This window comes from Rhinolophus hipposideros (genome assembly GCF_964194185.1).
Source record: "Rhinolophus hipposideros genome assembly, chromosome: 5".
Lineage (NCBI taxonomy): Eukaryota > Metazoa > Chordata > Mammalia > Chiroptera > Rhinolophidae > Rhinolophus > Rhinolophus hipposideros.
Genome location: NC_138051.1, coordinates 48,380,569 through 48,403,783, shown reverse-complemented (window position 1 = coordinate 48,403,783; position 23,215 = coordinate 48,380,569). Strand labels below are relative to the sequence as shown.

At 35.7% G+C, this 23,215-nt stretch overlaps 1 protein-coding gene across 1 annotated transcript in view; it reads right to left on the bottom strand.

Annotated features, from left to right (window-relative positions):
• The window catches only part of UNC13C (unc-13 homolog C), a 497,972-nt gene that overhangs the window by 186,622 nt on the left and 288,135 nt on the right, over positions 1-23,215 (bottom strand). The window lies entirely within an intron of this gene.

Sequence of the window (23,215 nt, the reverse complement as noted above, 5' to 3'; positions counted from 1 at the left end):
CATGCCTAAATATTTTGTCCAAAGTCACACTGGCAGCAAGTGGATAGAACTCAATGCTGCTTGGTTACAAAGTCAGTACTATTAAATTCTACATTATATACATATTACATAAATGGCCTGGAACTCACTCATTCCACCTATAAACACCTATAGTTAGCTAAAACTTCGTAAGTCTATGTTTCTTCTGTGTGTGTGTGTATGTGTACTTGTTTAAATCATATTTGAATCCTTCTCAATTTACTACACTGAATGAATTCTCCAACTGTTACCCCTAAAAAGAGAGTGTTGTCTGGGATCTAAATTTATATTGAGATGAACAGAGTAAAATAACGATCTTGAATGTTTCACATATAAATTCATGCTCAACACATATAATTATTTTGAACATACTGAGAAATTATTCCGGTTATTTTGTTTGGTGGGTATTTTTCTTAGAACACTTCTTTTACATTTTACTTTTTAAAATTAGGCAAACAGAAAAAGGCAGAGATAATTTTAACTCAAGTATAGAACTAAGTGGGAAGCATATGGCTTCCCTGACTATTTCTGCTATATTATTCACAAGCTTATAGGTTCAGGATATTTGAAAATTCAATTTGTGCCTCATAAAATTCATGGGCTCTTTGATATACATTTAGATTTTATCTGATCCAATCAACTGCCATATCCAACTAGCACATCTTATCTGAAAATCAGCCAATCCCTGCTAAATGGTTATGTGCATATCTGCTAATGTTGTCCAAGACATGTAACCAAATTTGGATGGGTCATCACCTTATTATTATTCTTCTTAAGCTAAAATAATAGTCCTACATTGAATCCACTTATAATTAGAGATCTCCACACACAGACTATAATGTACTTTAGGGACATGTAATTTCTCAGGGTGTTTTCAAGCATAGTTGATTGATCTTTATGCTCAGAATGCAACAGAGATGAAAAGTAGAAGAGTAAAATTAAAATAGTCAAAAAATTAGTGGCTGGCACAAATTACTTCAAATTTCCACAATGCACTCACTATAAGCAGCTTTCAAAGGACCTGGAGAACCTTGTATGTCTGGTCCCTGAGAACTGCTTGAAAGTGCTTGTTAGGCTATCCTTTTCAGTTCCTCAGGCATATCAACAGATCTCTAAGAAAAAGGCAGCAATACAAGCTTATAAATACCCAGCCGAACTTTGCCTACTTTTAAGTTACATTTGCTATTAAAATGTATTTTTCTTTTATGAACAGGACTTTATTATTGCCATATTAAGGTAATTATTCGTTACATTAAGCTCAACTGATTTCCCTCTCTATGATGTATTTAGAAATCAGAGAACCTGGTGAGTTGTGAAGGTTGTAGATAAAATTAGTTCTGGTGCCACAGGAGACTATAGAGAGTGCTATCATTAATCATCACCATGTGCGTAGAGCTAAACTATATGTCTAACTTATTTCAAATAATGTGATTAAATGAAAGGGAATGACTATAGATGATATGTTTAATATCACAGTCACTCATTTTGCAAAGAGTGATATAGAAAGGAGGAGAAACTAAACTACATAGTTGACTATGCATTAATTCCAAATTCCCTTAGCTGTCACAAATTATATTGCCATTACTCTTTTTCATGACATTAGAAGATTATAGATGGTACCATTTTTTTGCATCAAATTCTGTATGTAGAATCAGAATAAACCAAATGGAATGCTGAATCATTAAGTTTTTATATAGCACACAAGAATTTCATAAATTAGACCTTCCCTATCTTACTAGTGCATTTTAAACTGCATGTTTAAAATTATGGGGTGCAATCATGTATATTAGTATATTTACCTGATTTATTAAGAATTAAATTCTTCTAAGTAAGACTTTATTACTATCCTAGAAGTCTACTAGAGCATTTGACCTTGGGGTTGGAGAAATTAGGATAACGGTGATAGAAATTTTAAAAACTAATAATAAGTGCATTGACACAGAGGGTGCCAAAAAAGTGTATACACATTTTAAGAAAGGAAAAAAAAACTGTATTAAAATTGTAATACAATGAATGATGCCAGCATTCATTTGATTAACGCCATCTTTTGAGGGAACGTGACACTACACATGCTACCGTAATTCAATTCAACTTTGAAAAGTAATACATAGGTATCATCTTTTAAAATGTGTATTTTTTTTTTGGCACCTGGGTATTTACAGAAACCCTTATAAGTAAATGTTTATTATATTAAAATATGTATTTACATAATACACAAGCATTTACATAATACACAAGTATGTCACTGAGTTATAATTATATACCAAAAGTTATATAGCAAAAGTACAAGTTTATAAAACTATGATTTAGTAGATCAACTTTATGTTCATCAATGTTATCATGACTAAAACTTATTTTATTAATAAACTATTGAGGAAAGAAAGTCTGTGAGAGAATAATGAGAAGAGTTTTTGAAAGTGGAAAGTTGCTAGGATGTAGGATCAGCTGAAAAAAGCATCCAATCGTCATGTTTACAGAGGATAATTCACTACAAACAGCTTGTACAGACAAGCTGATAAGGCATACACTATATTTTCATAACTTCAAATAAGAAAATATAAAGCTATCCCATCAAGAAGAGATCAACATATGGAGAGAACTATTATGAGCAAAAACAAAAGTGTTGAAATAATAGATGATATCTTATTGGTAGTAAGACTTCTGCAATACTTCTAAGATTGCTGAATTTCTGTGACATTCCATGTTGCTGTTCAATGAGCATCTAACTTTGAAACTCTCCTCTAAGGAGTTGGCCAGACAAGGGTTGTGAGGCGGTATTTAACAGAGAAATGCAAAGGTGGGATGTTTAAATGCAAAAGTACATGATAGACACGTACTTGGAGAATTACTAATAATCTGAGACTACAAGCTCTTGAAAAAGTATGTTTTTCCAACATTAGATTTACTGGATGTTAGTGAGTTTAGCACACACACACGATTCATGCTTAAACCAATGAAGACAATATTTCCTTAAACAAAGTTAAATAGGTTATTTCCAGACTTCTTTGAGTAATATGTCAACGTGCATTGTAATTCTCTAAAATGATGGTTCTCAAACTGTAGTGTGTATTAGCCTTGCTGGGAAGGCTTGCTAAAACAGATTGCTAGGCCTACCCCCTGAGTTCCTGACTTAGTAAGTATAGGATAAGGCCTGAGAATATACATATATAACAGAGTTTCAAATAATTCTGGCACCGCTGGTTCAGAGACCAGTTTGACAACCATTGCTCTGAGAGCCAAAACTGGAAGATTAGATTTTCAAATGTATTTGAACTTGATAAAGCCTCCACTCCTCTCCTATTTTCCATACTCCATCTTGCAATATTTTCTACAGGATAAATATGACTTTGGGAAACAAAGCGCTATAAAGATAGATGCTTTTAAATCCAAAAGTACCTTGTGGGTCATGTTAAGGAATTTGCCTTTAAACCACACTTGATGAGGACCACTAAAAGATTTTAAACATGGGAGTATTTATTTACAATTGTTTTTTTTAAATTGACTTGGCAGTAGCAATTAAGTTTAATGAAATTCAACTTATGAAACAGTTAATAAGTAAAATTGATAGAATTCTATGCCTTGTTGGAAAGAAAGAGAAAGCAAGTGGCACTATTCAGAAGGTAATTAGGTAGATTGATCTGGCGTTTAAAATGTATTCTAGATTATTTCTTTATGTAGATAGAAGAATTCCAAGGTATATGTGGCAGTTGAAATTATGGAGTAAATAAGATTATTTCAAGAGAGGGAAGATAACTGATGGCCAGTTGCAAAACCTTAGGAAAAAATTTAAAAAAGAAAAACAGTGAAATTCTAAGCAAAATAAGTCAGACAGAAAAAAGTTGAAAACCATCTGATTTCACTGACATGTGGTATATAAAACTGAAAACAACAAAGGACCTAGACAGACAAATGAAGAAACAAAAATTCATAGACACAGACAATAGTTTAGTGGTTACCAGAGGGTAAGGGGGAAGGGGGGTTGTAGATGAGGGTAAAACAGATCCAATATATGGTGATGGAAAGAGAACTGACTCTGGGTGGTGAACACACAATATGATATATATGTATACACACACACACACACACACACATATATATATATACATATATATATGATGTATTACAGAATTGTACACATGAAACCTATGTAACTTTACTAACAATTAACACCCCAATAAACTTTAATTTAAAAAAAAATTATGAAACAGAGGCATAGATGGGGGAGTGAGTCCCCTGTCAAATGGGAGAGAATGGGACTGACAGTGTACCCATATATAGGATGATCAGCCTCAAACATAAATGAAGAACATGGTTCCCTCTGAGTTAGGTGATAAAGAGTCTTGCAGATATACACTGTTGATGGTGAGAAAGAACTGCTAGGAGTTTCCATCCTGAGAGAAGAGGAGGAGTAAATAATGAAGGTTTGAAATAACCCCTGCAAGGAATTAGACCAAGGTTTGAGTTGAACCCAGGGTGGCGCTGCCAGGTAGCTTGGGAGCTCTGTGGAGAGTGGGTCTCTGAACGTATAGTGACACTATTCTGTATCATCATGAGTTCTTTTCAGTACTGGATTAGAAGTCAAGGAAACAGTGTTGGATTTGCTACTGAAGGGCAATGAAAGCAGGAAAGGAGAAAGAGATTTGAATGTTTGACAAGAATGGTTGAAGTGTTGAAACAAATATTTAATTTGGTCCAGAAGAAGAAAATTGGAAGGGAAGAAGGAGGAGTAGATCTAGAGGGTGTAGGGACAGCAGATTGTTTGGGCATTTAGGTCATGGGAGTGGGAGACAGGAACAGCGATTAGGTGATGGGCTATAGAGCTGAGGTCTAGAAGAGTCAAGGAAATTGATTCCTCGAGTAAGACAATAAAGCCGTCGTAGCTCTGAAAAGAACTTACAGAATCTGTGTGTGTTTAAGTAAGCGGCTGCTATAAATGTGCATTGCGAGATGGTTTTGGTTCAAGGCAAGTAAGTTACAATTAAAGGTTTGGCAACAAGGTTCATGGATGCTAGAAATTTGGAAAATCAGGACAGTATGGATATAAAGACACATAAACGAAAATAGAGGTGAGCCTGAATATTATAAAAGAAAAAAAGCTTAAACTATAATGAAAAGGGCTGGCAAGATAAATTAATATTAAACTGTTAACTAGATATATCTTATATGTTTGCGACTTCCTTTGACTGAGTTGGCTGTATACGTCCTCATATTTCTGAGATTAGGAAGTCTCAGCCCTAGCAGTGCACAGGTTAGAAAACGGGAAACTCTAGCAATAGTTTTGGAAGCAGATCAGAAAGTTACAGATGCTCAGGGGATCTGAGATCCTTGTGAAAAGTGATGTGGATAGTTTATCAGCTAGGAGAAAGAAGACATTTATACTGCTCTGCAGAATCGACAGATTCTACAGAATCAGACAGAATTTCTCCAGGTCCCCTTCCCTTATCCCAAGGAAACCAGGTAGAACATTCTTGATGTCAGTGGAGCCACCCTTCCTGCTTCTCTCTCCCAGGTACTGCTGCCTTCCCTTTCGGGTCTAAGAATACTTCCATGACCTCTAAATGCAACTACAGAGGCATCGCTTCAACTCATTCTGTTCACGCATCACAACAAAGCTGTTAGGCTTGAAGACTGAATATACAAACGAACAATGGTCAGAGCAGTCTTTCTAGCAACCAGTCCAGGAAGCCAAACCACAGCGTTTGTACCAGTCAGCCCAGAATGGTCAGGCCACCAGTTTCCTCATATTTTGCCAACTTCACTGCCAACTCAGGATCAACCGGAGCCAACTACGCTCCCCAAACCCATCACAGAGGATGCCCTTCCAGTTAGCTGACTCCCAGTTGTCCCATGACAACCAGCTCCAATCATCAGACCTGATGCTTTCCATGATTCTCACTATAAAACTTTCCCGCTTCCCTGCCTGCCTTTGAGTCTCTGCCAAATAAAAGTAATGTTGGCTGCCGTCTTTGTTATAGCAAGGTCTGAATAAAGGGCCTGTTTGTTCTAATTTGGGTGGTCTTCATTCATTTCCAAACATCAAAGCCAAATATTAAAATCCTCATTTTAGAGATAAAGAAATTGAGGAATTGTCTTAATTCCTACCCCTCTTCTTAACTGTAAACAAACATGGAGACCACTCTGAAAAACTTATAGCCTTTTTCTTTGTTTGTTTATATCCTAAATTCCTAGACCTGGTTATATAGTTTATATACATGTGACAACTGTTACTTCTCATTACTAATACTGAGCTGATTTTTATTCTGAGGTATATCTTGAATGGTAGGGAAAGCTTTCAGATAGTAAAGTTATCAATGCTTATGCGAAATCCCTACACACTTTCTGAGTTCTTGAGACTGTCACAACTACTCAGCACTTACTTGACAGTGTGAAAGTTCTAGGCACAGTCAGGGTCTAGTTCTAAACTAATTTCCTTATGTTCCCCCCATCCCTCCCCCCAATTTTAGAGCTGTCTTAATTGACACTCTTTTATCATTAGCATCCTGTTGTCCCAGAAGTTCCTACTAAAGCTACTAATTGATTCTTACTCTTCATGTCACCACAGTCCCTTCATCTGCTTCTCCTAACTAATGTTGGTTTAATTCCATTCAATTTGAGGCAGTATGGATCATCAGACATGAACATAATAGGAAGAATCAGCTCTTAACTCTTCAGAGACTCCCTACTCTGCTTGCCCAAACAGGAAACCATCAACTATGGGGTTAATAATAACTTTACTAAAATTCCTTATCTTGCTAATTCTAGAAGGCTAAATTCTTGAATTAGCTAAATAATTCAAGCTAAATAATTAATAATTCAAGCTAAATAATTAGCTAAATAATTCATTCTAGAAGGGTAAATAATCCTTAAGCAAAATGACGAGAGGCTCTGATCAAGGTTGAAAGTGTAGACAGAAAATAAAAAAAATAAGCAGGATGTGAAAGTATTTCACAGGGGCTTCCACATAGAAGAGGAAGAAAATGAAAGAGGAGAAACGTTGTTAGGACATATTAACTTTATGTGAGCAATTTAATCACCACACGAGAGAGTTAGTTCTACATGCCCTGCTCTTTGTCAGCTGAGACAAAGGCAGGCAGGCTGAATTCCAGGGCATTGCTTCTGGGGTGGTCTCAAGTCGACTCTCCCCAGGCAAGGCAAAAGAGGAAAAAATACAGAAGTTAAAATCCATGCAGAAGTAAATACATTTTTTTTTTTTGGTCTCCCTTCTCAACTTTTGTGAAGAGTTCTTAGACCAACCCTCCTTTCTTTATTCTTTAATCACACTGCAGTACTGAAAGGCTACCTACCACACTTCCTGCAATTTATGTATTCTACAGATGAGGAGAATGACCCTGGCCTAGTTTAAAGTGGTCCATTAATCTCATATAAGGTCATAAAGACCTTGAAATTTTAATGTTCTCAAGAAAACCTTCTTCATTTTACTTCCCCTACCCGAAAGTTAAAAAATTACTCAAGATAAATAACAGACAGTAGATTTGGATTTTGGTTGCAAGGCATCCAGAAGAAAGTTATTAATCATAGGGTTTTTGACCCCTTCCCCTAATTAGAGTTTGAGAGCCATTGCTAAATGAAAGCATTAGTGTTTTTAATTGATGACCTAAGAAATTTCCTTATATATTTTAAGACCTCGTATAAATGGGACATCCTTTTTAAGGTGGTACCAGTATTTCCTGTTACTTTTTTTTTTTTTTCCTTTGACAAAGTTCAGTCCATCTCTTACTTAGACTATTTGCAAGTTCATCGCCTTTGATTTAGCAACTTCAAAGGTATTTTCTACTATTAATCTTTAATGTCACTGTCAAAGATGCCTTATTCACTCACTGAATTCTACTGAAATATAGTAAGTCACTTAAATTTTGGCCATAAATAGGAGAGATCTGGGGAAGTTAGGCTGAATGAGGTAGGTGCCTGGATTCTCTAATGAACCTGATCTTGCTGGTACACTTAATGAATAGCCCTTAGTATTCTGGCTGTGCCATGAATAAATCTGCATTAATTTTTATCACAGATAAAGTTGTGCTACCTTTGCCCTTTTGGGACAGCTGTGGCAGAGTCTATATTCGATTGCCATGATTTATTGTATAATTGGCTATTTGAATCCATAGCAAAGGTGCTTTGGGACAATGTGAATGGCGACTTACAGAGAATCTAAGAGAAACATACTGAGGAGTGAAATTTGAGACTATTTTCAAAGCTGCCAGTGATTAGTGTTTTTCTATGTCTGGTCCATGTTCATCTACCTCAGAATCACGCGGGTCACTTATTACAAGGGGGTGGGGAACGTAGAAAAAGGTAAAGGGAGTCAAATATATAGTGATAGAAAGAGATTTGATTTTGGGTGGTGAACACAGTGCAATATATAGATGACATATTATAGAATTGTACATTTGTAACCTATATAACTGTGTTAACCAATGTCATCCCAAATTAATTTAATAAAAATAAATTAAAAAAAAAGAAGTACATTTGATTTTAGAGCCCCTGTTGCAGATCTACTAAATCAGGATAACTGGAGTTATGGCCTGGGAGATTGGACTTACACAACTCTGCTCTTCTGAAATTTTGGCATTCATAGGAAGAACTTAACTTGTAATTAAGTCAGGTAAAAATAGTCCTCATTTTGTTTAGGAAGAAGAGTGATATAGTTTTTCCTGGATGCCAGTATCAGTCATGAGTTTGCTAAATTTTACATTCTATCCTGATAACTTCTGTTGCACCTTTATATCGAGAAATTACTGACTACATATAGCTCCTTAATTTTAAGAAAAGGTTGAATAACTTACTGGATATTTATGTGATGCCCCATCCAGGTGTCGATAGACTGCTTTGGAAAATCCCTTTGTAAAGCATTACATTTTATATTAACAGTCATTAGAAAATTATTGGTATACTCAAATAGCTGAATATACTGTTGTTAATTGAGAACAAAAAAATTAGCAACTAGTGGTTTTAAGTAAGAGTAATTATTGAAAACTAAAATTAAAGTGTTAATCGGGTTAGGAAAAAAACAAGGAATTTCCACATATCATTAGAATATTTCACTTTTATTCTAGCAAAATGTTTAAAGAATCTTCACTGGGTCTTCTCAGGTTTAATAAATCTTAGACACCTGGTATTTAAATGGCCAAAACTGCATTTCAAAGTGTTTGGACAGTCTAAGTGGTTTTTAACAGCACTAAATGGTTCCTTGAACTTGAATAGACCATACATGGTTAAGTGATCTATACATAACTATAAATTGTCATAAATCTGAATGTGGACTTTAAATATACAAATTACTTTATAGCATGGTATAATAGAAAAAAATAAGTAAAAATTGAACACGGAATCTTACATCCTGTTCTCAATTTACCACTGACTTGTTCAAATTTGGGAAAATAATTAATTTCTTCAACTTTGGATTCTTAATATTGAAATAGGAATATATATGTATATATATTTTTCTAATAATTCTAATAATTATTTTTCTAATAATTCTTATAATTATATAAGTTGTAATCTTCAATAAGTGGCATTTATTACCATATTAACATAAAAGGGGAATGTTCACCTTTAATTATATTTTTGGTATATGCTCTGCCTAATTGACAAGGTTCTTGTTAGAATCCTAAGAGAGATGTTTCTTGAATATAAAACAGACAAATAAAAACGAGTGCTGGAGAGGCTGTGGAGAAAAGGAAACCCTCAGACACTGTTCGTGAGAATGCAGATTGGTGCAGCCGCTATGGAAGGCAGTGTGGAGGTTCCTCAGAAAATTAAGAAAAGAATTACCATATGACCCAGCAATCCCTCTCCCGGGTATCTACCCAAAAAATCTGAAAACATTTATCCACAAAGATATATGTGCTCCAATGTTCACTGAACTTTATTTATAGTGGCCAAGACATGGAAACAACCAAAGTGTCCTTCAATAGATGATTGGACAAAGAAGATGTGGTATATATACACAATGGAATACTATTCTGCAATAAGAAAAGATGAAATAGTTCCATTTCAGAATTGTACACCTGAAAGCTATGTAACTTTATTAACAATTGCCACCCCAATAAACTTTAATTAAAAAATACTATTTTAATGGAAAAACTAATAGTTTTGGCTTTTGCTGTTTATATAAATTAAACTTCAATTAAAAGGAAAAATGTGATACTCACATGCAGCAGGCATTTATTTTCTATTTAAGATATCTCATCTTTAAAAGAACTAGTAGTACTTAGACTGAACTCAGGAGTACCATGAGAACTGATTTCAAATACGTTTTGGCTGTATTAGAGATTAAAAGATAAATTGAATTTTTCTTGTGTGGTTAAAGAAATAACACTAGTCCTTGTGAGTGAAATTTTCAAGAGAGAAGATTTTAGTACAACATAAGGAAAACCTTTCTAAATATCAGATATCTCCAAATGTTACAAACCTCCATTTAGAGGCATGTAAGAAATCCCTTGCCTATATTGTATCAAAAAATTGACCATGTGCCCTGAGTGTATTTTTTATATGCTTTCTATAATTATATGCCCGTAACTAAATTAGTAGAGATAAAAATATAATCCACAAGTTTTGAGCACTTGACAGGATGTTGATTAAAAATATATGGTTACTGTTTGTGTTTTTTTTAACAGCTTCACTGAGGTACAGTTGATATACAAAAACTGCATATATTTAATGTAGACAATTTGATGAGTTTGGACATATGCAGACATCCATGATGCCATCACCAACACAAGGTGATAAATCTATCCATCACCCCCAAAAGTTTCCTTCTGTCCCTTTGCTTTCCCCCTGCACTCCATACCCCATGGTGAAAACACTTACCATGAGATGTACCCATTAACACATTTTTAAATGCACAACACCATATTGTTAACTGTAAGCACTATGTTGTACAGCAGATAGAAAGAACTTATTCATCTTGTATAACTGTAATTCCATACCCATTAAACATATGGGTACTGTTTTTAAAGGCTAAAATACATTGTGGATAGCTGTTTACCAAATATGTTCCCCTTTTCCTTGAGAACACAACTAGACTACACAGCTAGAGGACAAAAGATAGCTGCAAATTCTTTGATAACCCTTGCATTAAAATCTATGTCTATTTCCTTCCCTTGACTATGGGTGACTTTGACCAATACAATATGGCAGAAGTGACCTATGTTTCTTTCCAGGCTGAGATTATACAAAACTGGCAGTTCCTGTCTCTTGGACCATCTGGCCCTAAAATCCAGCCACTAAGCAGAGAGGATGCCCAAGTAGCCGGGTAGAGAGGTCCATGTGGAGAACAACTGACAGACCTGGTGCAGTTCTCACCAACCAGTTTTCTGATTTCACTAACAATCTCCTTGAAGCCCTTCTAGCTTCAGTCTTCCACAACTGAGTCCTAAATCAATGCTACACCTTTATCACACCGCAATAGATAACCAGAGCTACTGTGCTTCCTAGACTCCTTCGCAGTTGTGGAAATATGACTGAGTTCTAGCCCATAGAATGTGAGCAGAAGTGCTATAGCCTATAAGCCTTCCATGTACAATCCTCCATGTTCTTTCCTTCTTCCAGTGTGCTACACAAAACCACAACCACTTCAGTACCACATGAAGTGAAATGGTAGAATCACAGGACACAAGGAACTGCTTGGAGGATTAAACAGTTGCTTGTGGTGAAAGTGCCACATCCCGTTAGCTCACCTGATTTCAATGCATTGATGGTGAATAATCACATATATGTTGCCACAGTCCCACATTAAGCACCGGCTACAACCTCTCTCTGCTTTGCTGCGTGGGGCTTTTTTTATAAAGTCATAGATGGCCATTCTGTCACACTCTGGTTGTGGCCCAGAAATGAGGAGTCAACAGCTCAGTCTCTCTGTTTTAGTTTCCTAGGGCTGCCCTAACAAATTACCACAGACTTGGTGGCTTAAAACAACAGAAATGTCTTTCACAGTTCTAGAGCTGAGAAGTCCAAAATCGAGGTGTTGGCTGTGTTGATTCTTTCTGGAGGCTCTGAGGGAGAGTTTCTTTCAGGCCTCTCTCCTAGTATCTGATGACTGGAGGCAACCTTTGCTGTTCTTTGGTTTGTGTATGTGTAAATCCAGACTGCCTCTATAATCACATGGCCTCCTCTCTCTGGGTGCCTGTGTGTCTTCTTTTCTGTTATAAGAACACCTGTCATTGGATATCGGGCCAATGCTCATCTCTAGATACTTACCTTAATTACATCTGCAAAAGTACTTATTACGTAGAAAGTCACATGTGAGGTTCTGGGTTGACATATCTTTTGGAGAGATACCATTCAACCTGCTACTCCCCATCCTCCATTGGGACAATTTAGAGATACATTCTATGGTTTCCCAGTGGGCTCCAAAAAAAACAGAGCCTCAGTTGACCGCAGAGATAACAAACTCATCACAGCACCCTTTATTACTTTTCTGTCTTCCTTATATCATCTTCCCTGAATACTCAACCTTCTTTCCTGCGATCATGTCTCAGATAAACTACCGACAAGTTTCTCTTTTAGGCTCTGCTTTCAGAGAACCCAAACCATGATAGGAAGAGCCAGTTGAGTATCGGGAACATCCATTTTTTAAAGACTTTACATAAGTGAGAATAAAACTTATCACTGATACTGGAGTTAAGTTTATTTGTTTTAGCAGTTGATTTAATCTGTAATACTATATACTTGTTGTTTAGAAAATTTAAACTTTCCATAGGCTTTTTCTATATTTTAGAGGTCATCCACATTTTCTTTTTGTTGGTATTATCTTCTCAACAACTTTTCTCTCCTCAAAGATATCTTGAAACACTACGAATAACCCCCAAATTTTCTCTTCTTAAGCTTAATTATTTTAATATATTTCAGGAAAGTGATTTCAGACAATTTATCCTTGAAATTCACATAAATAATTTCTCTCCAATACTTAAGTTCCTACAGATACACTCATCCACAGAAAGGGAATATAATTTCTTTGAAAGAAAGCAGTTGATAGTGGATACTATGCTGCAGCAATTTGAAGTATACTCAGTTTCTGTTTTCAATGGATTAAAAATCCTCTTAAAGATAGAAATAATAAAGTCTCTCACTCCAAAGAGAAAAGACCCAAGGAAATGAGAGAGTTAGATGGAGGAAATAAAATGTTGTGGTTTACAAAAAACGAAATTTTGCTGCAAAGCAGGCGTATTTGTTTTCTATTGCTTTGTAACAATTAACCATAAAGTTAGCATCTTTGAACAACAAAAATTTATTGTCTCACGGTTTCCATGGGTCAGGAGTCCAGGTATGGAATAACTGGGTAATCTACTCAGTGCCCCATAAGGCTGCAGTCAGGTGTTGCTCAGGGCTGGGATCTCATCTGAGGCCCAGGGTCCTCATACAAGCTCATGTGGTTCTTGGCAGAATTAATTTCCTTGTATCTATAGAACTCATGGAAGCTTGATTTTCAAGGCCAGCAGGAAAATCTCCTTGACCTCAGAAAAGGCCTGAGATCCTTGTGAAGGGCTTGCTTGATGAGGTTGAGCCTACCCAGTATAATATCTCTTTTCGTTAATTCAAAGTCAAACTGATTAGGAACCTTAACTATATCTGTAAAATCCATTTGCCTTTAACATATAATAATCTAAGGGAGGTTAGTTTTGTTTTATATTTATGGTATTTTCCCTATTCTGTTGGCTAGAAGCAAGTCATAGGTTTTGCCCTTACTTAAGGACAAATCATTATATCAGAGCATTGAGAGTTACCTTAGAATTATGCTAACTTCTGCAGGGTAAAAGTCATTTTAATACTTTATTTAGGAGGGAAAGGATATTAAAAACCTCAAGCTTGCCTTCCTAATGGTAGAATAGATATTCTAAATAAACCTCTCAGTTGACACAACGGTGATACTGAATGAAAGGTTGTCATTTGTAAAATATACAAACATTTTGGAAAACAGCTTGGCATTGTTTAGTGAAGTCAATTATGCATATATTCTAACTCTGTAACTCTACTTATAGGCATATATCCTAGAGAAACTACTGCATTTATTCATCAGGAGACACAGAAATGTTCAGAGAAATATCGTTTATAATAGCCACACTTCCCCAAATTGGAAATAACCCAACTCTTTGTCATTAGAATATACAAATTGTGATGCATCTATGTAGTGGAATTTCCATTGAGTACTGACAATAAATAGCCAGCTCTGTGTTGGGCATGGTGGTGCTCTGCTCAGATTCCCTCTTTAGGTCCTAGTACCAATCCCTGTGCTACTGTTAATATTAGCTACTAAAGGCTTTTAGTTATGCTTTTCACTGGCACTTGCCTTAGAGGCAAGGATCTGATTCGCCCAAGGTTACCCTCTTCCAGGAGGCAGTACCAGTGATGGCTAATGCTGTGATAGGAAAGCTCAGTTGCTTTTCCTCAACTGGGGATATCTTTCAAGGACCATCCCAGCTCCTGACCTTCCTGTAGGACTGACTGAAGTCTCAGCTATCGACATATTGCAAGTTAGATTCTCCCTTTGCCTGATCAAGCCCTTCTCACTTCCTTACAGATTTATCTCTCTAGAGCTGTGCTGTTTATACAGTAGTAGCCCACTAGTTACATGTGGATATTTAAATTAAATTAATTCAAGGACTCAACACTCATATATGGCTATGACAACTCTATTAGGCACTGTATATATAAAATGCATTCACCATTCCCTAAAGTTTTACAGGACAACACTGCTTTGGAGCACTCTTAGGTGGCACTTCTGTATGCAATTCACTTCAGAATCTGGTTTTAGGGAACCCAGGCTAAAAGAAATTTACGCACAGCAGTACGTATGATTCTAAAACACATAATGCTGGGAAAAAAAGATCATACCACAGAATAATATAGTCAGTATGATTCCATTTATACAAATTTAAAAACAAGTAAAATTCAATATTAACTAATTTAGAGAAATATTTACATGTATTAAAACTGTAATGAAAGCAAAGGGATCATTAATATAAACTTTATGAAAGTGGTTATTTCTGGGGAACTAGATCCTATCAGGGTAATTTCTTTCTAGATCTGGGTTACAAGTACTCTTAGGTGTTCATTTTATTATTTTTTAAAAAAACTTAAATGTTCACTATGTTTTGCTCAGGATATTTTTGAAAATAACAATAATTTAAAAAGTAATGTGGGCTCTTAAGAAGAAGGAGATTGATTCTTTTTGTATTATTAGAGAATAGGTATAAATAAGATGGAACCCACTAATATGGCATATTACTATTGTTAAGAAGTCTTTTATTGTAAACAAAGCTATAGTAAAGCCATAGACAAATCCTGAGAATCCAAAAACTACACGTGGAAATAAGATTAAGGATATCAAACAGAATTCTAAGGCCTATAAGTTCATTACATCACTTTAAGACTTTCTATAATGTCTTATCCACAATATACTAGTGGACTGAGAATTGTTGATAATGCTCAAACCAGTCAAAAAAGTTTTGAAATGGGTTGGGTATGTTTATTCAACTTGGGAACTTAAAATGGTGCCATGCTGATGGCAAAATGGGAGATGAGAAGTGCGTGTGTTAAATTGGAGCTAAAAGCTGCTAGTCTATATATTTCCTTCAAATGCTTGATCATTATCCCAAATAGGAAAATTAATGATTAGTGAAATTTTTTATTTTAATGAAGATTGATATTTTAATTTTTAAGCTTGTCAGTGGATTTATTTATTTATTCATTTATTTATTTATTTGAATTTTCGATTTCTTATACCTATAATTAATTTAGATGCTTATACCTTATCCAGATACCAAGGTAAGAGACTCTTACTAGAGACCAGAAGCCATAAAGCTAGAAAGAGTCTAAATTGAAATCTATAAATAAAAAGTAAGACAAGATGTCAGCTTAGAAATCAGAATGACCAACTAGAAAATACCAAATTCTTGTTTTGTAAAAAGTAGACTGAAAGTCAAGATACAGGCAGGGGAAATTTGAAAATGAGCACTGCAGAGGAGAACCTGTAGATATCATCAGGATACCATATAACTGTCAGGTTGCACATAGAGAGTTTAAGGGTTGAAAGGAGCCTCAAAGGTTTCAAATCTTGTTTTTTTCTAGGCATAATTATGAGTAAGCAAACTCCATCTGTATGCCTAAATGTCTATATTTCATTATATGGAATTTTATGTAGTGAACTAAATCGTCTGAGGATAATTCAAGGTTCCAAAATTTACGTCAGACTTTGCAAATACAGACAGTCATTAGGGCCTTGCTTTTCTAAAATTGACTATTTCTCAGTGTTTAACAGTCATGTTCAGTAAACAGATGGGATCAGTTCACTTCTATCACTTACTGAATAGGTATAGTAAGCACTGTATTGGTTTTGTGTTGTTTTAATATGTGTGTAGAGAGAGATGGGAGCAGTTAATGTGGTGCTAAGCAAATACTAAGTGTTATAGAAATGCCAAATATTAGCTCATAATCCATCAATGCTAATGGCACAGAAAAACTCACCAACTGACATTAGGTACAACTAATGTGCTCATAAGAAACAAATGTTGCCTGTTATTTCTTATCACCCTTAAAAACACAAGGAGAGAATGTTACCTACACTCACGGAGAATCTCTGAAAAGCAGAGACTCCAATACAACTAACTCTCATTTTTCTTGAAAACAGTAGAAAAGGTTAAGATAGATAGCTAGAAGAGCACAGACAGGTCCTCTCCTTTTGTTCTCATTATCTTCTCTTTTAGGCATGTGAATTGACTAATCTGAAAGCCATTTTTCATTGTCTATCCACCCATTAGGGAAATAATAAATCAGCAAAATTGTCATAAACAAAGAATTAGAAAAGGGAATCTAAGGATCTTTCAAACTAAGTAGCACATCTGCAAAGAACCCAAAGGAAGCTGTGCTTTCTTCCTACCCTATCTTTAATTTTACAGATGATAGCACCCATCTAGAATTTCCTTCTGGATTTATCAATTCATTGCATAAACATAAAATTTGTGGTGCATTTTTAAAATTGCATGGCTCCTTATTAATGACTGAACCATTACCTACAAGTTTAGTATTGCACAGGGAACAGTAATCTAAATAGTCAATTACCAATTTAGTTGTAAATGTGACTGTTATGCTGGATTGCAATAAACAAGTAAAGAAAGAAAAGGGCTTCAACAAAGGCAATACTTTTTTGAGGGAGGAAACTCTACAAATTTACTTTACCCCAAATAATTTCGGTTCAAAACTACCAACATTAAAATGAAAATGTAATACCCTCCCATTTAACTGGTAGACACCAGCATTAAACTTTTCTCTGGTTAATAATCCTTTAATCCACAAAATCTATTTCTGTAATTTACTTCTGGATATAAAAACACAAAGATGTTCAATTTCATCAATTGTGGTGACTAGATAAAATTTACTATTTTTTTCTTCATCTGTAGCTCTGGGAGGTCCTTATAAGGTATATTGAACAAATCATTCCTTCATGGAGGAGATAATTCTAATGGTTCCTCCTTTATTAACAAACTATAGTGAAATGAATCTACAGTTGTTTAATGCAGTAATGCTATACTGATCCATTCATTCTCTAGATTTTATGAAATAGACTCCTCAGCCTTAATAAAGTTGAAAGGAAAATACCAAAACCACTACTTAAAGTGCCTACTCTGTTTCAGTTACTAAAACAGGAATTTTGCAATCATAATACACTTATGACAATTGCTCATTTAATTACTGATCCATTCTGTGTAGCAAAAAGTCAAATATTCCTTACTAAATGAATTATCTGAATTTAGTGAAAATACGAGGCATGAAGAAAGCACTCATTAAGTAGTTCTTAAGAAAATAAACATAAATTAGGTGTTAGCATCACCATATTAAGGGGCAGGGAGAGGAACTGAAACTTAGAAAAGGTAAATGCTGATTAGGTCATACTGCTTATCCAGTGTTTAAATCCGATTTTGTCAGAAATGAATGTACAAAGTACCAAGAGTCACTTCACAGAGGAGGTATCATTAGTTTGATTATATTAAGATGATACAAAAGAAAAGGGATGGGGTAAAAGAAAACATGTCTTTTTAGCAGAAAGGACATTTCTTAGATCTGTGAACAATGTATTCTATAGATGACATCATTCTTAAATAGTCAGTGACAGTGCCCCAGTGCCATCTGTAGCTTATCAGGGATCCAACAATATCAAAGTGTCAATGGTGAGAAAATCTTGTTAATGCCACTGAAATATAGGGGTGGGCCTAGGGAAAGTCAGGTGAGGTGCCTTGACTATAAAATTCAAGGGACAACTCTACATTTGCATAATTCAGGGAGTCTTATCCTAGTGGCACTTGGTTCTCACCTAGGTGTAGTGTTGTGGCACAGTGTCAATTTCAACCGTTGCTTTGAGTTCCAGAACTGTTTTCCAATGGGGTAGCCACTAGCTAAATGTGGCTAAATTTAAACGAAATTTTAAAAAATGTGAAATTTGGTTCCTCAACTTCTCTAACCATAATAGCTACAACTTGTTGAATCATTTGCATTTTCCCTTTAGAAAATTGTTAGCTTTTGTTTTGAATTCATTAATTCTATTAGTATTTGTTGAGCAGATAACACGTGCAAGGCACCATACGTAGGCAGCAGAGGGGGAAGAAAGGGATTCTGAGATGTGAATCAAACTCAATCTTCCGTTTAAAGGGCTTGTGGTGTAATAGGTGAGTAAGAGTTGCAAAAGATAACAATAATAGGAAGTGGAACAAATTCCCAAATAGAAGTTTAGAGTTAAAAGAAATTTACTCTTTGATCTATCTAGACATCTTTATAAAAAATGTGGCATTTAAATTGAGCCTTTCGGAATCGGTAGGGCTGGGAAATGTGAATATATTAGCAAGAAAGCTATGTATATATATAGGCAAGACAGCAGCAAAATATGAGCCATATAGAGGAGGAATTGTTTGGTTTGCTTGGAATATAAGATGTGTAGGAGTTGGCAAATTTTCTTATATTTTGTTGGTATCTTCTTTTCTAATAACTTCTAAAAAAAGGTTTTTAATATAAACAGACTTTACTATAAATAGATTTAGATTAATAAGTAATTTTCATGTCATTAACAGCTGCTTTTATACATAATTAAATTCCATGAATTGTAAGGTCTCTGAGCTCCCGAGGTTCACTGATACACAGCCAGTTTTATCATGAGAAGAAGCAATGTTATCCCAATACTTCCTGATCTAACTGGGTTTTGGGACCAGTGTCCTGCTCTGCTTTATGGGGATATTAGTGCCTTGTCATATGCATGTAATCGAGGGCTGTCCAAATATGCTTTACAGACAGGTTAGCCTTTTTTTTTTTTAGAAAATGGAAGAAAAAGATTATCTATGGATTTTCTGCAAAATATCTGTGAGAGCTCAGGAACACTATCACAATAAAACACCACCCGTTTTCAAGATGATGTTTAATAGAAATATCAGAGAAATATTTCTTCTCATCGATGTCAAACTTGTTTCTTCCAGCAAACTGGAATTGCAATCACTGCCAGTATCCTGAGTCAAAGAGTTAATCATTTTCAGATAGCCCCATAGGGAGGCCAAGGTTGCCGACACCATGGGGGCACTCAGTGGATTGGATATGCACCTTCTCCTCTGTTTCCCCAATGCGAGATTGCATGGCTAAGTTAGGAAAATAAATGCCTAGGACTCCAGATATCTAGGTATCTACATGTCTAGAAACTGGCGGGAACTCTAAGCATTGGTCCCTGGGGTTGGCGGGTAAGCCGTAATAAGTTCCTCTTTCCTGGGGTGATTTGAAAAAAAACAAAAAAAACTATATATATATATATATATGTATATATATATATATACATACAGGTTAGATCTATAATGTTAGCACACAAACTTTATAGAACCAAGATATCAAAAGCAACAAAAAACTACAGGTACCAGTATGGATGTGTCTGTATGTCAGTGTGCACATGAATAAAATATAGTGAAATGTTTTCAAACAAGAATGTCTTTTATCCCATGGATCTGACTTTGAACTGGAAAATGAATCAGGCAAAATATAAAGCAGGATTAAAATTCACATTTGTAAAGCCGTAAGGGAAATCTGGAAAGGCTAAACCTAAGTACCCTAAAGCTGCCAGCTTCTTTATAACATTTTGCCATGTTATGGAATAAAATCTGTTGCATAGCAGGTGGAAAATGTATCAACACAATTATGTGTAGATGAAACATCAGTAATTAATTCTGGAAAATAGAATAATCATAAAAGGATGCTTTTAAAATAAAAATAAGGTCTTTGTATCTGAGGGAGAGATGCTTGATTTTAAAGGGAGCCATTAATAAAAATAGAAAATAAAATAACACACATAAGCAATGTCCCAAATTGCTTTTCTTGTATGAAACAACTAAATAAATTTTCCTATGCCACTTTTAAGTAAAGTGCTGCAAAGATTAGAAAAGTTAACTTAATTCTAAATATCTTCAAAATATGGAGATGAAACTGATATAATTTTTTATTTCCTTATAAAAACCCACGATATTTTTACAACTAAATAACATGGGTAATCCAAGTAGTGAACCTTCAGGGAGATAGAGAATCACTGAAAAAGTTCTAAAGAATGTTTCTTCAATGCTCACAAAGGTGAGGCAGCTACTGGGGCCAAGTGACGGGGGAGACAGTGCAGGCAGGGAGCCTAAGAAATCCGTCACATGAGAATGGACCAAAAAGACTCAGATTCTTCTATTATAAAGCCCAAGTGTCCCAGGACACAGAGCTAACATATGTAAAACTGTAAATCAACATGGACTTTTATGCTATCCCAAATTCCTAGGTAACACTAAGGGTATCTTGCAAATATAAAAAATGCGTTTGGGCAAATAAAGTGAAAGGCTACTTTGATGCAGGGTCTGTGGGCAGTAACCAGAGACTCGCCCTCCTCCAAGGTACTATGAAGATGATGGGAGACTTCCAGTGGATATGGTAAGCTTAGCCTCTGAAGGTCACCTGGCCAAAAGGGAAGGATGCAGAGGGAAGAATCTCAGGGATGTCACTGCATCCAGTGAAATCAAGAACAGAGTGGAGACAGAAAGGACTGAAAGAATCATTACAACTGCCCAGAGCTACGGCTTGTTCTGCAGCTCTGCAGATCCGACAGGGACATGTTTAATTCTAAGGACGGAGTTTTCTCTGCTGGGCAGAGGAAATGCCATCACAATCAGAATGTCAGTGGGACCACACCATCTCAGGGGCTAGGTTCTTTGCAATTCAGTGAGAACTACTGTTCCAGACACAGTGCTAGAGTCTGCATCAACATACAGAAAGGCAATAGCCTGCCGAGCGGTTATGACCCATTTGGATTGTTCTTACGTCCAGACAAAAGTCCTTCTAGCACGCTACAATGGGACGCATTCTTGGTTTTCTAGTTCACATAACTATTGATCAGTGGGAATCAATCGATAGATAAATGTGGTACAGCACTTTCTAGACACAAATTACACTGAATGAGGTCCATTAAGTCGTTTAATGAGGAACACACATACTAGAATCAGCGCCATATTGCACTTCTGAGGTGAATCTCAGATTCGGTACTTCTATTTTCCCTAAAGGTTTTAGACTTTTTAATTTAGATTCATATGAGTTTGCTCCCATAAAAAATTACTAAACTAAATTCCTACTGTCCCTAACTAAAAGTACAAACTGTCATCAAAATTCAAAAGCATCTGCCACTCAAAAAGTGAAAGGAATTGAATTTAAATGTGAACAAAATGCCTTTAAGTCCCAGTAGACTCCCTACCCTTAAGAAAAATAAACATTGAATGGGGACTCTGCCCCAAAACCTAGGACTCAAGCAGGGCTTTCATGGAAGCTGATGCCTTTCCGTCTCATAACAGCTCTGGGTATAAATAACTTACAAATCAAATATGATTTTTTACCTCCCAAATTGAACTGTTTTCATGCAATTTAATTTTCCTCCTCTTTTCATTTCAGGTCAGTTTTCTGCGTAATGCTTGGGTAGCCACCTTATTCACTTGGGTCCAGAAACATCACATAATAGAAAACATGTCATGGTTTGTAATTTTTAACTATCAAGATACTTGTATTTATTTTTCTTTCATGGATCCTATTTAATTTTCCTTCATACTGCATCAGTTAGGCAAAAAGATCGTTTTCTCAAGCTTTTGTTCTCCATTGATATGTAAAGATCAAGCTAGAGTTTCTAATCAGCATTAAGATAACCAGAGTATCAATACTGAGTTGACAACTACTTCAGCCAAAATGAAAGAAACATGCATTTTTAATTTGCTTTTACACAATCGTATGATTCTTGCTGTACTTTTTAATATACTAAAAATAGCTTGTGATTTCCTCTAACTTTGTCTACAAATACCTATAGTTGTCTGGAACCCCCAAATTGAAAGTGATTATTTAAGAGAAAAGACTTTAATCTTTCTGTAGGTATTATTCTTACTCAACATACACTAAAGACCTAGGGTGAATTTTTGTAAATAAATTATTTTGGCAAGAACAAGTCAGGTTCCGTTGCAAAATATAACTCAACTAGATTACCCAAGTGGCCTTTTAGCTGCTTTTCTTGGCCCCAGTCTCGCCTTTGCCAGACCCGTCATTATAAAACACAAATCCAATCATGCCATTACCCAATTCTTAGTGGCTTTACATTTCCTTCCGAACAAATCCAAACTCCTTAGCTTGGCTTATAACACATCTGCTTTCCTCTTCGGCCTTAGCTATTACCAGTGACAGGAAACTATTTGGAGTCCCTACTACTTTCACTATTGTTAATATCAATAGCGACTAAGCCTTACGATCATCTTGACATTGTTGTTGGTTGGTCACAGTTGCTCCAGCCTTCAGTTCTGAGAGGGCTCAAACCTTCATATACCGCTGAGGCTTTGCGTAAGTGGGACCCTCCTTCATTTGTAATACTCTCCTTTGCCTTTTGTCCCTCACCCTGCCCCATTCTTCTTTTTCCTAATATCCCCTCCATGCTTAGCTCTGACTTATCCTTTATACTTTATACTTATCCTTTATACTTTATACATATCCTTTATATCTTCTTAGAAGTCACGTCTTCCTGAAAGCCTTTCCTTGATCCTTCACTCCCCGCCCACAGTGCATCACTTGAGCCTCCTATGTGTTCAGAGAACACCCCATCTTTTCTCTCTCAGAGCACTTTCCACACTGTATTGTAATTGCCTTTACTTGTCTGAGTCAC